The 12364-nt window shown below is 48.2% G+C and overlaps 1 protein-coding gene across 1 annotated transcript in view; it reads right to left on the bottom strand.

Moving 5' to 3' along the window:
- LOC138468421 (zinc finger protein 271-like) overlaps positions 1-12364 on the bottom strand; it is a 343521-nt gene that overhangs the window by 126888 nt on the left and 204269 nt on the right. The window lies entirely within an intron of this gene.

Consider the following 12364-nt stretch of genomic DNA (forward strand, 5'->3'; position numbering starts at 1 on the left):
ACCCTTCTCCTCCCTATACCTCTCCACACCATCACTGAAATTTTTGCCACTCTGTTAGTTTAGAGCCTTCTCACTATACCTCTCCACACCATCACTGCAATATGTGCCACTCTGCTAGTTTAGAGCCTTCTCCTCCCTATACCTCTCCACACCATCAATGCAATCTATGCCACGTTGTTAATTTAGAGCCTTCTCCTCCCTATACCTCTCCACACCATCACTGCAATCTATGGCAGTCTGTTAGTTTAGAGCCTTCTCCTCCCTATACCTCTCCACGTCATCACTGCAATCTTTGCCACTCTGCTAATTTAGAACCTTCTCCTCCCTATACCTCTCCACACAATCACTGCAATCTATGCCACTCTGCTAGTTTAGAGCCTTCTCCTCACTATACCTCTCCACACCATCACTGCAATCTGTGCCACTCTGTTGGTTTAGAGCCTTCTCCTCCCTATACCTCTCCACACCACTATTGCAATCTATGCCAATCTGTTAGTTTAGAGCCTTCTCCTCCCTAACCCTCTCCACACCATCAATGCCATCCATGCCACTCTGTTAGTTTAGAGCCTTCCCCTCCCTATACCTCTCCACACCACTATTGCAATTTGTGCCACTCTGCTAGCTTAGAGCCTTCTCCTCCCTATACCTCTCCACACCACTATTGCAATCTGTGCCACTCTGCTAGTTTAGAACCTTCTCCTCCCTATACCTCTCCACACCATCACTGCAATCTATGCCACTCTGCTAGTTTAGAACCTTCTCCTCCCTATAGCTCTCCACACCACTATTGCAATCTGTGCCACTCTGCTAGCTTAGAGCCTTCTCCTTCCTATACCTCTCCACACCACTATTGCAATCTGTGCCACTCTGCTAGTTTAGAGCGTTCTCCTCCCTATACCTCTCCACACCGTCACTGCAATCTATGCCACTCTGCTAGTTTAGAGCCTTCTCCTCCCTATACCTCTCCACACCGTCACTGCAATCTATGCCACTCTGCTAGTTTGGAGCCTTCTCCTCCCTATACCTCTCCACACCATCACTGCAATCTATGCCACTCTATTAGTTTAGAGCCTTCTCCTCCCTATACCTCTCCACACCGTCACTGCAATCTATGCCACACTGTTAGTTTAGAGCCTTCTCCTCCTTATACCTCTCCACATCACTATGGCAATCTGTGCCACTCTGCTAGTTTAGAGCCTTCTCCTCCCTATACCTCTCCACACCATCACTGCAATCTGTGCCACTCTGCTAGTTTAGAGCCTTCTCCTTCCTATACCTCTCCACACCACTATTGCAATCTGTGCCACTCTGTTAGTTTAGAGCCTTCTCCTCCCTATACCTCTCCACACCATCACTGCAATATGTGCGACTCTGCTAATTTAGAACCTTCTCCTCGCTATACCTCTCTACACAATCACTGCAATCTATGCCACTCTGCTAGTTTAGAGCCTTCTCCTCACTATACCTCTCCACGCCATCACTGCAATCTGTGCCACTCTGTTAGTTTAGAGCCTTCTCCTCCCTATACCTCTCCACACCACTATTGCAATCTTTGCCAATCTGTTAGTTTAGAGCCTTTTCCTCCCTATACCTCTCCACACCATCACTGCAATCTATGCAACTCTGCTAGTTTAGAACCTTCTCATTCCTATACCTCTCCACACCACTATTGCAATCTGTGCCACTCTGCTAGTTTAGAACCTTCTCCTCCCTATACCTCTCCACACCATCACTGCAATCTATGCCACTTTGCTAGTTTAGAGCCTTCTCCTCCCTATACCTCTCCACACCTTCAATGCAATCCATGCCCCTCTGTTAGTTTAGAGCCTTTCCCTCCCTATACCTCTCCACACCACTATTGCAATTTGTGCCACTCTGCTAGCTTAGAGCCTTCGCCTCCCTATACCTCTCCACACCACTATTGCAATCTGTGCCACTCTGCTAGTTTAGAACCTTCTCCTCCCTATACCTCTCCACGCCATCACTGCAATCTATGCCACTTTGCTAGTTTAGAGCCTTCTCCTCCCTATACCTCTCCACACCATCAATGCAATCCATGCCACTCTGTTAGTTTAGAGCCTTCCCCTCCCTATACCTCTCCACACCACTATTGCAAGTTGTGCCACTCTGCTATCTTAGAGCCTTCTCCTTCCTATACCTCTCCACACCACTATTGCAATCTGTGCCACTCTGCTAGTTTAGAGCCTTCTCCTCCCTATACCTCTCCACTCCATCACTGCACTCTGTGCCAGTCTGTTAGTTTAGAGCCTTCTCCTCCCTATACCTCTCCACACCATCACTGCAATCTATGCCACTCTGCTAGTTTAGAGCCTTCTCCTCTCTATACCTCTCCACACCACTATTGCAATCTGTGCCACTCTGTTAGTTTAGAGCCTTCTCCTCCCTATACCTCTCCACACCATCACTGCAATCTATGCCACTCTGCTAGTTTAGAGCCTTCTCCTCCCTATACCTCTCCACACCATCACTGCAATCTGTGCCACTCTGCTAGTTTAGAGCCTTCTCCTCCATATACCTCTCCACACCATCACTGCAATCTGTGCCACTCTGCTAGTTTAGAGCCTTCTCCTCCCTATACCTCTCAACACCATCACTGCAATCTGTGCTACTCTGCTATCTTAGAGGCTTCTCCTCCCTCTCCACACCATCACTGCAATCTGTGCCACTCTGCTAGTTTAGAGCCTTCTCCTCCCTATACCTCTCCACACCATTACTGCAATCTGTGCCAGTCTGTTAGTTTAGAGCTTTCTCCTCCCTATACCTCTCCACATCATCACTGCAATCTATGCCACACTGCTAGTTTAGAGCCTTCTCCTCCCTATACCTCAACACGCCATCACTGCAATCTATGCCACTCTGTTAGTTTAGAGCCTTCTCTTCCCTATACCTCTCCACACCACTATTGCATTCTGTGCCACTCTGCTAGTTTAGAGCCTTCTACTCCCTATACCTCTTCACACATCACTGCAATCTGTGCCACTCTTCTAGTTTAGAGCCTTCTCCTCCCTATACCTCTCCACACCATCACTGCAATCTGTGCCACTCTGTTAGTTTAGTTTAGAGCCTTCTCCTCCCTATACCTCTCCACACCACTATTGCAATCTATGCCACTCTGCTAGTTTAGAGCCTTCTCCTCCCTCTACCTCTCCACACCGTCTCTGCAATCTATGCCACTCAGCTAGTTTAGAGCCTTCTCCTCCCTATACCTCTCCACACCATCACTGCAATCTATGCCACTCTGTTAGTTTAGAGCCTTCTCCTCCCTATGCTCTCCACACCATCACTGCAATCTATGCCACTCTGCTAGTTTAGAGCCTTCTACTCCCTATACCTCAACACACCATCACTGCAATCTATGCCACTCTGTTAGTTTAGAGCCTTCTCTTCCCTATACCTCTCCACACCACTATTGCAATCTGTGCCACTCTGCTAGTTTAGAGCCTTCTCCTCCATATACCTCTCCACATCACTATTGCAATCCGTACCACTCTGCTAGTTTAGAGCCTTCTCCTCCCTATACCTCTCCACACCACTATTGCAATCTGTGCCATTCTGCTAGTTTAGAGCCTTCTCCTCACCTATACCTCTCCACACCACTATTGCAATCTGTGCCACTCTGCTAGTTTAGAGCCTTCTCCTCCCTATACCTCTCCACACCATCACTGCAATCTGTGCCACTCTGTTAGTTTGGAGCCTTCTCTTCCCTATACCTCTCCACAACACTATTGCAATCTGTGCCACTCTGCTAGCTTAGAGCCTTCTCCTTCCTATACCTCTCCACACCACTATTGCAATCTGTGCCACTCTGCTAGTTTAGAGCGTTCTCCTCCCTATACCTCTCCACACCGTCACTGCAATCTATGCCACTCTGCTAGTTTAGAGCCTTCTCCTCCCTATACCTCTCCACACCGTCACTGCAATCTATGCCACTCTGCTAGTTTGGAGCCTTCTCCTCCCTATACCTCTCCACACCATCACTGCAATCTATGCCACTCTATTAGTTTAGAGCCTTCTCCTCCCTATACCTCTCCACACCGTCACTGCAATCTATGCCACACTGTTAGTTTAGAGCCTTCTCCTCCTTATACCTCTCCACATCACTATGGCAATCTGTGCCACTCTGCTAGTTTAGAGCCTTCTCCTCCCTATACCTCTCCACACCATCACTGCAATCTGTGCCACTCTGCTAGTTTAGAGCCTTCTCCTTCCTATACCTCTCCACACCACTATTGCAATCTGTGCCACTCTGTTAGTTTAGAGCCTTCTCCTCCCTATACCTCTCCACACCATCACTGCAATATGTGCGACTCTGCTAATTTAGAACCTTCTCCTCGCTATACCTCTCTACACAATCACTGCAATCTATGCCACTCTGCTAGTTTAGAGCCTTCTCCTCACTATACCTCTCCACGCCATCACTGCAATCTGTGCCACTCTGTTAGTTTAGAGCCTTCTCCTCCCTATACCTCTCCACACCACTATTGCAATCTTTGCCAATCTGTTAGTTTAGAGCCTTTTCCTCCCTATACCTCTCCACACCATCACTGCAATCTATGCAACTCTGCTAGTTTAGAACCTTCTCATTCCTATACCTCTCCACACCACTATTGCAATCTGTGCCACTCTGCTAGTTTAGAACCTTCTCCTCCCTATACCTCTCCACACCATCACTGCAATCTATGCCACTTTGCTAGTTTAGAGCCTTCTCCTCCCTATACCTCTCCACACCTTCAATGCAATCCATGCCCCTCTGTTAGTTTAGAGCCTTTCCCTCCCTATACCTCTCCACACCACTATTGCAATTTGTGCCACTCTGCTAGCTTAGAGCCTTCGCCTCCCTATACCTCTCCACACCACTATTGCAATCTGTGCCACTCTGCTAGTTTAGAACCTTCTCCTCCCTATACCTCTCCACACCATCACTGCAATCTATGCCACTTTGCTAGTTTAGAGCCTTCTCCTCCCTATACCTCTCCACACCATCAATGCAATCCATGCCACTCTGTTAGTTTAGAGCCTTCCCCTCCCTATACCTCTCCACACCACTATTGCAAGTTGTGCCACTCTGCTATCTTAGAGCCTTCTCCTTCCTATACCTCTCCACACCACTATTGCAATCTGTGCCACTCTGCTAGTTTAGAGCCTTCTCCTCCCTATACCTCTCCACTCCATCACTGCACTCTGTGCCAGTCTGTTAGTTTAGAGCCTTCTCCTCCCTATACCTCTCCACACCATCACTGCAATCTATGCCACTCTGCTAGTTTAGAGCCTTCTCCTCTCTATACCTCTCCACACCACTATTGCAATCTGTGCCACTCTGTTAGTTTAGAGCCTTCTCCTCCCTATACCTCTCCACACCATCACTGCAATCTATGCCACTCTGCTAGTTTAGAGCCTTCTCCTCCCTATACCTCTCCACACCATCACTGCAATCTGTGCCACTCTGCTAGTTTAGAGCCTTCTCCTCCATATACCTCTCCACACCATCACTGCAATCTGTGCCACTCTGCTAGTTTAGAGCCTTCTCCTCCCTATACCTCTCAACACCATCACTGCAATCTGTGCTACTCTGCTATCTTAGAGGCTTCTCCTCCCTCTCCACACCATCACTGCAATCTGTGCCACTCTGCTAGTTTAGAGCCTTCTCCTCCCTATACCTCTCCACACCATTACTGCAATCTGTGCCAGTCTGTTAGTTTAGAGCTTTCTCCTCCCTATACCTCTCCACATCATCACTGCAATCTATGCCACACTGCTAGTTTAGAGCCTTCTCCTCCCTATACCTCAACACGCCATCACTGCAATCTATGCCACTCTGTTAGTTTAGAGCCTTCTCTTCCCTATACCTCTCCACACCACTATTGCATTCTGTGCCACTCTGCTAGTTTAGAGCCTTCTACTCCCTATACCTCTTCACACATCACTGCAATCTGTGCCACTCTTCTAGTTTAGAGCCTTCTCCTCCCTATACCTCTCCACACCATCACTGCAATCTGTGCCACTCTGTTAGTTTAGTTTAGAGCCTTCTCCTCCCTATACCTCTCCACACCACTATTGCAATCTATGCCACTCTGCTAGTTTAGAGCCTTCTCCTCCCTCTACCTCTCCACACCGTCTCTGCAATCTATGCCACTCAGCTAGTTTAGAGCCTTCTCCTCCCTATACCTCAACACGCCATCACTGCAATCTATGCCACTCTGTTAGTTTAGAGCCTTCTCTTCCCTATACCTCTCCACACCACTATTGCATTCTGTGCCACTCTGCTAGTTTAGAGCCTTCTACTCCCTATACCTCTTCACACATCACTGCAATCTGTGCCACTCTTCTAGTTTAGAGCCTTCTCCTCCCTATACCTCTCCACACCATCACTGCAATCTGTGCCACTCTGTTAGTTTAGTTTAGAGCCTTCTCCTCCCTATACCTCTCCACACCACTATTGCAATCTATGCCACTCTGCTAGTTTAGAGCCTTCTCCTCCCTCTACCTCTCCACACCGTCTCTGCAATCTATGCCACTCAGCTAGTTTAGAGCCTTCTCCTCCCTATACCTCTCCACACCATCACTGCAATCTGTGCCACTCTGCTAGCTTAGAGGCTTCTCCTGCCTATACCTCTCCACACCATCACTGCAATCTGTGCCACTCTGCTAGTTTAGAGCCTTCTCCTCCCTATACCTCTCCACACCATCACTGCAATCTATGCCACTCTGCTAGTTTAGAGCCTTCTCCTCCCTATACTCTCCACACCATCACTGCAATCTATGCCACTCTGCTAGTTTAGAGCATTCTCCTCCCTATACCTCAACACACCATCACTGCAATCTATGCCACTCTGTTAGTTTAGAGCCTTCTCTTGCCTATACCTCTCCACACCACTATTGCAATCTGTGCCACTCTGCTAGTTTAGAGCCTTCACCTCCCTATACCTCTCCACACCATCACTTCAATCTATGCCACGCGGCTAGTTTAGAGCCTTCTCCTCCCGATACCTCTCCACACCATCACTGCAATCTGTGCCACTCTGTTAGTTTAGAGCCTTCTCCTCCCTATATCTCTCCACACCATCACTGCAATCTGTGCCACTCTGTTAGTTTAGAGCCTTCTCCTCCCTATACCTCTCCACACCATCACTGCAATCTATGCCACTCTGCTAGTTAAGAGCCTTCTCGTCCCTATACCTCTACACACCACTATTGCAATCTGTGCCACTCTGTTAGTTTAGAGCCTTCTCCTCCCTATACCTCTCAACACCATCACTGCAATCTGTGCCACTCTGCTAGATTAGAGCCTTCTCCTCCCTATACCTCTCCACACCACTATTGCAATCTGTGCCACTCTGCTAGTTTAGAGCCTTCTCCTCCCTATACCTCTCCACACCACTATTGCAATCTGTGCCACTCTGCTAGTTTAGAGCCTTCTCCTCCCTATACCTCTCCACACCATCACTGCAATCTGTGCCACTCTGCTAGTTTAGGGCCTTCTCCTCCCTATACCTCTCCACACCATCACTGCAATCTATGCCATGCTGTTAGTTTAGAGCCTTCTCCTCCCTATACCGCTCCACACCGTCACTGCAATCTATGCCACTCTGCTAGTTTAGATCCTTCTCCTCCCTCTACCTCTCCACACAATGACTGCAATCTATGCCACTCTGTTAGTTTAGACCCTTTTCCTCCCTATACCTCTCCACACCATCACTGCAATGTTTGCCACTCTGTTAGTTTAGAGCCTTCTCACTATACCTCTCCACACCATCACTGCAATATGTGCCACTCTGCTAGTTTAGAGCCTTCTCCTCCCTATACCTCTCCACACCATCAATGCAATCTATGCCACGTTGTTAATTTAGAGCCTTCTCCTCCCTATACCTCTCCACACCATCACTGCAATCTATGGCAGTCTGTTAGTTTAGAGCCTTCTCCTCCCTATACCTCTCCACGTCATCACTGCAATCTTTGCCACTCTGCTAATTTAGAACCTTCTCCTCCCTATACCTCTCCACACCGTCACTGCAATCTATGCCACTCAGCTAGTTTAGAGCCTTCTCCTCCCTATACCTCTCCACACCATCACTGCAATCTATGCCACTCTGCTAGTTTAGAGTCTTCTCCTCCCTATACTCTCCACACCATCACTGCAATCTATGCCACTCTGCTAGTTTAGAGCATTCTCCTCCCTATACCTCAACACACCATCACTGCAATCTATGCCACTCTGTTAGTTTAGAGCCTTCTCTTGCCTATACCTCTCCACACCACTATTGCAATCTGTGCCACTCTGCTAGTTTAGAGCCTTCACCTCCCTATACCTCTCCACACCATCACTTCAATCTATGCCACGCGGCTAGTTTAGAGCCTTCTCCTCCCGATACCTCTCCACACCATCACTGCAATCTGTGCCACTCTGTTAGTTTAGAGCCTTCTCCTCCCTATATCTCTCCACACCATCACTGCAATCTGTGCCACTCTGTTAGTTTAGAGCCTTCTCCTCCCTATACCTCTCCACACCATCACTGCAATCTATGCCATTCTGCTAGTTAAGAGCGTTCTCGTCCCTATACCTCTACACACCACTATTGCAATCTGTGCCACTCTGTTAGTTTAGAGCCTTCTCCTCCCTATACCTCTCAACACCATCACTGCAATCTGTGCCACTCTGCTGGATTAGAGCCTTCTCCTCCCTATACCTCTCCACACCACTATTGCAATCTGTGCCACTCTGCTAGTTTAGAGCCTTCTCCTCCCTATACCTCTCCACACCACTATTGCAATCTGTGCCACTCTGCTAGTTTAGAGCCTTCTCCTCCCTATACCTCTCCACACCATCACTGCAATCTGTGCCACTCTGCTAGTTTAGAGCCTTCTCCTCCCTATACCTCTCCACACCATCACTGCAATCTATACCATGCTGTTAGTTTAGAGCCTTCTCCTCCCTATACCGCTCCACACCGTCACTGCAATCTATGCCACTCTGCTAGTTTAGATCCTTCTCCTCCCTCTACCTCTCCACACCATGACTGCAATCTATGCCACTCTGTTAGTTTAGACCCTTTTCCTCCCTATACCTCTCCACACCATCACTGCAATCTGTGCCACGCTGTTAGTTTAGAACCTTCTGCTCCCTATACCTCTCCACACCATCACTGCAATCTGTGCCACTCTGCTAGTTTAGATCCTTCTCCTCCCATTACCTCTCCACACCATCACTGCAATGTATGCCACTCTGTTAGTTTAGAGCCTTCTCCTACCTATACCTCTCCACACCATCACTGCAATCTGTGCCACTCTGCTAGTTTAGAGCCTTCTCCTCCCTATACCTCTCCACACCATCACTGCAATCTGTGCCACTCTGTTAGTTTAGACCCTTCTCCTCCCTATACCTCTCCACACCATCACTGCAATTTTTGCCACTCTGTTAGTTTAGAGCCTTCTCACTATACCTCTCCACACCATCACTGCAATATGTGCCACTCTGCTAGTTTAGAGCCTTCTCCTCCCTATACCTCTCCACACCATCAATGCAATCTATGCCACGTTGTTAATTTAGAGCCTTCTCCTCCCTATACCTCTCCACACCATCACTGCAATCTATGGCAGTCTGTTAGTTTAGAGCCTTCTCCTCCGTATACCTCTCCACGTCATCACTGCAATCTTTGCCACTCTGCTAATTTAGAACCTTCTCCTCCCTATACCTCTCCACACAATCACTGCAATCTATGCCACTCTGCTAGTTTAGAGCCTTCTCCTCACTATACCTCTCCACACCATCACTGCAATCTGTGCCACTCTGTTGGTTTAGAGCCTTCTCCTCCCTATACCTCTCCACACCACTATTGCAATCTATGCCAATCTGTTAGTTTAGAGCCTTCTCCTCCCTAACCCTCTCCACACCATCAATGCCATCCATGCCACTCTGTTAGTTTAGAGCCTTCCCCTCCCTATACCTCTCCACACCACTATTGCAATTTGTGCCACTCTGCTAGCTTAGAGCCTTCTCCTCCCTATACCTCTCCACACCACTATTGCAATCTGTGCCACTCTGCTAGTTTAGAACCTTCTCCTCCCTATACCTCTCCACACCATCACTGCAATCTATGCCACTCTGCTAGTTTAGAACCTTCTCCTCCCTATAGCTCTCCACACCACTATTGCAATCTGTGCCACTCTGCTAGCTTAGAGCCTTCTCCTTCCTATACCTCTCCACACCACTATTGCAATCTGTGCCACTCTGCTAGTTTAGAGCGTTCTCCTCCCTATACCTCTCCACACCGTCACTGCAATCTATGCCACTCTGCTAGTTTAGAGCCTTCTCCTCCCTATACCTCTCCACACCGTCACTGCAATCTATGCCACTCTGCTAGTTTGGAGCCTTTTCCTCCCTATACCTCTCCACACCATCACTGCAATCTATGCAACTCTGCTAGTTTAGAACCTTCTCATTCCTATACCTCTCCACACCACTATTGCAATCTGTGCCACTCTGCTAGTTTAGAACCTTCTCCTCCCTATACCTCTCCACACCATCACTGCAATCTATGCCACTTTGCTAGTTTAGAGCCTTCTCCTCCCTATACCTCTCCACACCTTCAATGCAATCCATGCCCCTCTGTTAGTTTAGAGCCTTTCCCTCCCTATACCTCTCCACACCACTATTGCAATTTGTGCCACTCTGCTAGCTTAGAGCCTTCGCCTCCCTATACCTCTCCACACCACTATTGCAATCTGTGCCACTCTGCTAGTTTAGAACCTTCTCCTCCCTATACCTCTCCACACCATCACTGCAATCTATGCCACTTTGCTAGTTTAGAGCCTTCTCCTCCCTATACCTCTCCACACCATCAATGCAATCCATGCCACTCTGTTAGTTTAGAGCCTTCCCCTCCCTATACCTCTCCACACCACTATTGCAAGTTGTGCCACTCTGCTATCTTAGAGCCTTCTCCTTCCTATACCTCTCCACACCACTATTGCAATCTGTGCCACTCTGCTAGTTTAGAGCCTTCTCCTCCCTATACCTCTCCACTCCATCACTGCACTCTGTGCCAGTCTGTTAGTTTAGAGCCTTCTCCTCCCTATACCTCTCCACACCATCACTGCAATCTATGCCACTCTGCTAGTTTAGAGCCTTCTCCTCTCTATACCTCTCCACACCACTATTGCAATCTGTGCCACTCTGTTAGTTTAGAGCCTTCTCCTCCCTATACCTCTCCACACCATCACTGCAATCTATGCCACTCTGCTAGTTTAGAGCCTTCTCCTCCCTATACCTCTCCACACCATCACTGCAATCTGTGCCACTCTGCTAGTTTAGAGCCTTCTCCTCCATATACCTCTCCACACCATCACTGCAATCTGTGCCACTCTGCTAGTTTAGAGCCTTCTCCTCCCTATACCTCTCAACACCATCACTGCAATCTGTGCTACTCTGCTATCTTAGAGGCTTCTCCTCCCTCTCCACACCATCACTGCAATCTGTGCCACTCTGCTAGTTTAGAGCCTTCTCCTCCCTATACCTCTCCACACCATTACTGCAATCTGTGCCAGTCTGTTAGTTTAGAGCTTTCTCCTCCCTATACCTCTCCACATCATCACTGCAATCTATGCCACACTGCTAGTTTAGAGCCTTCTCCTCCCTATACCTCAACACGCCATCACTGCAATCTATGCCACTCTGTTAGTTTAGAGCCTTCTCTTCCCTATACCTCTCCACACCACTATTGCATTCTGTGCCACTCTGCTAGTTTAGAGCCTTCTACTCCCTATACCTCTTCACACATCACTGCAATCTGTGCCACTCTTCTAGTTTAGAGCCTTCTCCTCCCTATACCTCTCCACACCATCACTGCAATCTGTGCCACTCTGTTAGTTTAGTTTAGAGCCTTCTCCTCCCTATACCTCTCCACACCACTATTGCAATCTATGCCACTCTGCTAGTTTAGAGCCTTCTCCTCCCTCTACCTCTCCACACCGTCTCTGCAATCTATGCCACTCAGCTAGTTTAGAGCCTTCTCCTCCCTATACCTCTCCACACCATCACTGCAATCTATGCCACTCTGTTAGTTTAGAGCCTTCTCCTCCCTATGCTCTCCACACCATCACTGCAATCTATGCCACTCTGCTAGTTTAGAGCCTTCTACTCCCTATACCTCAACACACCATCACTGCAATCTATGCCACTCTGTTAGTTTAGAGCCTTCTCTTCCCTATACCTCTCCACACCACTATTGCAATCTGTGCCACTCTGCTAGTTTAGAGCCTTCTCCTCCATATACCTCTCCACATCACTATTGCAATCCGTACCACTCTGCTAGTTTAGAGCCTTCTCCTCCCTATACCTCTCCACACC

The sequence above is a fragment of the Ambystoma mexicanum genome, chromosome 4q (assembly GCF_040938575.1).
Source record: "Ambystoma mexicanum isolate Mex_15411 chromosome 4q, UKY_AmexF1_1, whole genome shotgun sequence".
Classification (NCBI taxonomy): Eukaryota; Metazoa; Chordata; class Amphibia; order Caudata; family Ambystomatidae; genus Ambystoma; species Ambystoma mexicanum.